Source organism: Elephas maximus, chromosome 11 (assembly GCF_024166365.1).
Source record: "Elephas maximus indicus isolate mEleMax1 chromosome 11, mEleMax1 primary haplotype, whole genome shotgun sequence".
NCBI classification, from domain to species: domain Eukaryota; kingdom Metazoa; phylum Chordata; class Mammalia; order Proboscidea; family Elephantidae; genus Elephas; species Elephas maximus.
In genome coordinates this window covers 105,670,418-105,676,848 of record NC_064829.1, presented here as the reverse complement: position 1 = coordinate 105,676,848, position 6,431 = coordinate 105,670,418, and the positions used below count along the sequence as shown (strand labels likewise).

At 40.5% G+C, this 6,431-nt stretch overlaps 1 pseudogene; it reads right to left on the bottom strand.

Annotated features, from left to right (window-relative positions):
• Positions 1-4,797: 4,797 nt before the first annotated feature.
• On the bottom strand, positions 4,798-5,787 carry LOC126086270 (vomeronasal type-1 receptor 4-like; annotated as a pseudogene).
• Between the last annotated feature and the right edge of the window lie 644 nt (positions 5,788-6,431).

Here is a 6,431-nt window from a genome sequence, read left to right as displayed (position 1 = left end):
TGGATCTCTTCCAGTCGGTTGGCCAGGTAGCTGTCTTCCAAATCCTTAGCATAGATGAAGAGCACTTTTGGTACCGCATCCGTTTGTTGATATATCTCAGTTGGTATTCCGTCAGTTCCTGGATCCTTGTTTTTCTCCAATGCTTTAAGAGCATTTTGGACTTCTTCCTTCAGTACCATCGGTTCCTGATCATATGCCACCTCCTGAAATGTTTGAAAGTCGACCAATTATTTTTGGTATAGTGACTCTGTATATTCCTTCCATCTTCTTTTGATGTTTCCTGCATCATTTAATATTTTTCTCATAGAATCCTTTCATATTGCAACTTGAGGCTCAAATTTTTTCTTCAGTTCTTTCAGCTTGAGAAATGCTGAACATGCTCTTCTCTTTTGGTTTTCTATTTCCAGGTCTTTGCACATGTCATCATAATACTTTGCTTTGTCTTCTCGAAGCACCCTTTGAAATCTTCCATTTGGCTCTTTTGCTTCACCATTTTTTCCCTTCACTTTAGCTACTTGACATCTGAGAGCAACTTTCAGAGTCTTCTGACATCGATTTTGGTCTTTTCTTTCATTCCTGTCTTTTCAAAGATCTCTTACTTTCGTCATGTATGATGTCATTCCACAATTCTTCTGGTCTTTGGCCATTAGTGTTCAATGCATCAAATCTATTCTTGAGATGGTCTCTAAATTCAGGCAGGATATACTCAAGGTTGTTCTTTGGCTCCCATGGAATTGTTCTAATTTTCTTCAGTTTCATATTGAACTTGCATATGAGCAGTTGATGGTCTGTTCCGAAGTCAGCCACATATCAGCATTTAAATATTCTTCACAAAATAGAAAAACATAAAAAACATGCTTCATGTCAATTATTTGTTCAGGTAAGATCCAATAAATGTAACTAATTGCTGACTCTATTGGCACTCGACCAATTTCCAAATTAGGAACCTGTGAAGAAATGCACACTTAGTGCCACACCAAGGGTGATTACGGAACTTTCAGAGGCAAAGGACATTTGAAATTCTGTGTGTGCAAATGAAGAGGCCCTGGTGGCAGAGTGGTTAGGTGTTCAGCTGCTAACCAAGAGGTTGGTGATTTGAACCCACTAGCCACTCCAGGGAAGAAGGATGTGGCAATCTCCTTCCTTAAAGATTAAAGATTACAGCCTCGGAAATCCCATGGGGCAGTTCTACTCGTCCTGTAGGGTCAGTATGAGTTGGAATCAGCTCCTTGGCAATGAATTTGGTTTCTTTGTTTAATCTTTATGGAAGCAGGTCCACAGGCCTTTGTTCCATGGTACCACTGGGTGGATTTGAGCTGCCAGCCTTTAAATAAGCAGTCAATCTCACACTGCTTGTGCCACCTAGGGATCTTTCAACTGCTTTCTTCTCTTTAGGTGACGACCTGGTGACTCACAGCAAACCCTGCATTTTCCCATTTTTGTACCGTCCAGAGCCATTTGCCTCCTGTGCCAGGATTGGTGGCTTAACTCTAAGGCCCTGGTGTGTGAACACTGACAACTATGTCAGCAATGCAGAATGGAGATACTACTCAGGGAAGGGGTAGTTTGGGTGTGGGATGTGTGGGTGGAGCATTATTGGCAATCAGCACCCCAAGAGAACCCCTTTTAAGGCGATGGCAGAAAAGGTGTGGAGATGGAGAAATGGAATATCAGGATGTATAAGTAACAATGATAAAACTAGCTTAGTTTGTTGAGCAGTACTATGTGACAGACACAGTGTTAAATCTATGACATGTACTATTTCATTGACTTCCTGTTATGGGTTTAATTGTGTCCCCCAGAAGTATATGTTGTAGTTCCTAACCCCTATACCTGTGGAATGAGCTCTGGAGGCACAATGGCTAAGCACTCAGCTGCTAAACGAAAGGTCAGTGGCTTGAACTCTGCAGCAGGGGTAGTCTTACTATGTCACATGTGGTCACTATGGGTTGAAATTGACTTGATGACAAGGATCTTTTTTTTTTTTTTAATTTGGGTCATACTGTGAAGATTACAGCCTAGGAAATCCTATGGGGCAGTTCTACTCTGTCACATGGGATCACAATGGGCCGAAATCAACTTGATGGCACCACCACCAAGAACTTGCTTGACCACCACCCATCTGTCAGTCTGTTGCACTGTGGTAGCCTCCAAGTTGCTATGATGCTGGAATCTTTGCCTTTGGTATTTCAAACACCAGCAGGGTTAGACATGGTGGACAGGTTTCAACAGATCTTCCAGACTAAGGTAGACTAGAAAGAAAGCCCTGGCTCTGTGCATCTGACGATCAGCCAATGAAAACCTTATAGATCACAACAGAACATAGTCTGACTCACTTGCTTTGGACACATCATTAGGACGCATCAATTGCTCAAGGAGGACATCTTGTTTGGTGAAGTAGAGGGCCATCAAGGGTAAGGGAGACCCTCGGTTAGATGGATAACCAAAATAGCTGCAACCATGGACTTGAGCATTCCAGTGAATGTGAGGATGATGCAGGACTAGGCAATGTTTTCTTGTGTTGTACATAAGGTCACCTTGAATTGGAGTTGACTCATCAATGGCTATCTATCTACCGACCTATCTATCTGTCTATCATCTATCTATATATATATCTTGCTTGATACCTTGTGTGGATTAAATGAGATAATGCATGGAATTTAGCCTGCATTATTATCAATACAAGGTCCTTGGGTCACACAAATGGTATGTGTCTGACTACTAACCTAAAGATTGACCCTTTAAACACACCAATAGCTGCTTTGGAAGAAAGACCTGGAGATCCAGTTCTGTAAAGATCACAGCCAAGAAACCCCTATGGAGCAGTTCTACTCTGCAACATATGGGGGATCAACACTAGTGGGAATTGACATGATGGCAGCTAATAAAACAACACCACCATTCCAAGATATTCCAGGGTAATGTCTCTAAACTTTCAGTCATTCAGAGGTCACCTTAATTTTTTTTTAATCATATACTTTGCAAATGTCTGAATTAGTTGTTTAATATTTTTCTTTGAGTGTATTTATTATTTTGTTTTACTTCACGTTGTTCTAACAACAAGAAGCCCTGGTGGCACAGTAGTTAAGAGCTTGGCTGCTAACCAAAATCTGGGGGTTTGAACCCACCAGCTGTTCCACAGGAGAAAGATGTGGAAGTCGGCTTCATAAGATTTCAGCCTTGGAAACCCTATAGGGCATTCCTACTCTGTCCTGTAGGGTAGCCGTGAGTCAGGATTGACTCAGTGGCAACAAGAACCATGCCACACTCCCTTTAAGTACTTCTGCTAAAATCTTGTTGCCTTTGGGTAAACCTCAAAATATTTGGCCTTCCTCACTTTTCTACCTAACCCTTTCCACCTTTTCTTGGCAGTAATCTTTACACCTTTCTTCCATATCACCACGGTGTGATTTCGAACTGCCATCATTTAGGTTAGCTGTTGAGGCTCAAACCATTTGCACCACCCACTTGAAATCTACTTCCCCACAGTACACAGGGAACACAATTTTGTTGATGGTAGGTCTTCAGCAAAAAGATGTTATCACCAAAACAAACTATTAATAATAATAATAAAGACCAGTTGCCCACTATACTGAGTGAAATAAGTCACTCACAAAAGTACACGTATTATATGATTCCAATCATATGAACAATTTAGAATAGGTGAGAGGACAGAGACAAAGTTTGTGAGTGATTAACAGGGTGAAAAGAGGGAGGGGGAAAGGAAGGCACAACGCTTAGTGGACAATGAGCTTCCGTTAACGGAGATGGAACAATTTGGGAATGGTTCATGGTGATGGTTGAACAACATAATGAACATATTTACTGTCACTCAACTGTACAGGTGAAGATGGCTAAAATGGCCAATGTTTTGTTACCGATGCATTTACCACAATAAAAAAAGAAAAAAAAAAAAAAAGGTTGAAGTCAAAGCAATATATGGAATTTTAAAAAAGAAAGCAAAAAAGAGTTTATACCGTATAATTTCATTTATGTAAAATACATAAGAATTGAAAATGACTTACACTGTTAGTTATGAGAATAGTGGTTACCCTCGAGAGTAGTGACTGGGATAGGGTACAAGGAGGTAAATTTGATTTTTTTATCTTTAATATTTTATTAATGTATCATTGATGCTTTGTAAATATGTTTAATATTTTAAATACATCATAGAAAAACATTTTTTTAGGTTAAGAGAAGGTGAATAGATTAGTGCTATAATATTGTTCTTATATTGTCAAGGTGAAGGTTAAGTTATTAAATACCTCGACACTGTGATCAGTTTTTAAAATATGCTATAATTTCTAGGTTAAAATCTAAGAGGAAAATAATTATTCACCCTCCACACAAAAGGGTAAAATGTAGAATTATTAAAAAAAAAAAAAACCCAGGAGAAGATAGAAAAAAATAATAAAATAGACCACGTATTATGAAGAGCATGAAAATAAGTTGGTAAATCGGATCCAAAATATATCCATTATAACATTCGATGTAAATATACTAACTGATCTTGTCAAAGTAAATATTGCTTGACTCTAGTCACTTGAATATATTTTTCAAGCAATACAGTACAGCTAAAACAGAAAGATTAGAGTAGAAAAGTGGTAACTGCTTCCTGTGTAATTTTAATCAACTGATCAGCTAGCATGGTGATGTAAATGTCAGATAAAATCAACTTTGGGGTAAAGCAGTTAGTTATTGTTGTAATTAAGAATGCTTTTGCATTTCTTACTAGGCAACTTTTCAATATTATTGATGATGAATTAGAAACATAATCTGGCTGATGTGCACACACACTCATTTATGCATATACACAAATGTGTGCTTGTGTGTATCACCCCTCTGTAATACCGTATTTCTGATAAAATGAAGGGGCTTTGACTTCTTTCTCCAGGCAAAGCAGAACCTGGAGACACTGGAGTCACAGCTCATGAGGACAAAGGGGCTGACAGTTAGGAAACACACAGCAGTTAGTGCAGTCGTGTTCACCATCCACCGACTGGAATGATGATAAACAACCATACAAACTTGAAAGATGCAGGAGAATGTGTAAAAAAACACAAAGGTGCTCTCCAGGGCAAGGATGGTTTGGGTGGCCCTGGTCTCAGGGGAGGATCTAGGGGAGATGTTCCTATGAACGTGCTGGACCCGCTGCTTGTGTCTGAGCAGGATGAAAACCATGGAGCTGCTGGCCCAGAGCATGAGTCATAAAGGCAAAATATCAGGGGGTGGTAACAATGCCGCATGCAGTGAGCATGAGGAATTGCCACACGCTACACCAGAACAATATTCTAAATCTTTTTTCTTTGTGATGGTTTTATTGCTCCAATTGCTAGTCACATGTATAGGAAAAGTGATATTTAACGGCATGTGTAGGATCCAGCACAGCAAAAGGGAGAAGCCAATGTACTTGGGAGATTTCACCTTAAGGTCCCCCCACCTGGAGCTCCTGGGGCTGATGGTGATGGCCTGGAAGATACTCAAGAAACAGGGGTTGCCAATGGACACTCCCCTGCCCACTCTGTGAACATAGAAAACTACTTTGCATTCAAAATTATTGAGGAAATTTTTCCACCCAAAAGCTGCCATATTCTGGGGGATTCCTTTAGCCAGAATGACCATGGAGTTGGCTGTAGTCAGGTGCAGAACAGTCAAGTCCGTGGACCTTGACTTGCATCCAGTGAAGTAAAGGAAGATACACAGGAAAAGAAGAGAAGAGTTCCCCAGAAAACCAACTGTAGTCTGCAATAAGAAAATCATTCCAAATGTCAAATCCTTGGAGGACATTCTTTCAGTTCCCAGTGACTGATGTTTGTCTTCAGAGCTAGAGGGTCCTGCATGGGACAATGAGACATGGACCACATGTATCATGTCAACTGAAATCCACTATTATCCCACTTAGAAACGTTCGATGACTTAGCGTTTCCTTCAACAAGAGGTTTCCAAGAGTTGGATGTACAACCTTTAAAGAGCACTTGGAATGCATGCTATGAAGACTGTGCATGTGGTAACTTTATTCTTCGCCAATCTATGAGGCAGGTACTACTACTGCTAAAAAAACTCCACTATGTTCAGTATAAAGAAAAGGAGAGCTTAGTCACAGAGAGGTTAAGTGATTTGTCTGCATTCACATGCTGGTTAGGGGCTGAGTGGAGACTCGAATCTGTCTGAGCTGGTTGCAAAAACAGCACATTTAAACACTATTCTCTATGAGCCAGGTGTGAAACATGATGTGGCTGTCGAGGTACCTGACCTCCTCTAACTTCACAAGGGGGGAGAATCACCATCAGCCTCAGCCCAAAGCTGATTCCTCTGAGGTGTAGGTCAGACATACCTCCCCTCTCCAACCTTTTCACCAGTTCTGACACCAGCCATCCCTCTTATGGCACTCTCCACTTCTCTGTTGGGTTGAATAATTCAAGACAATGGCC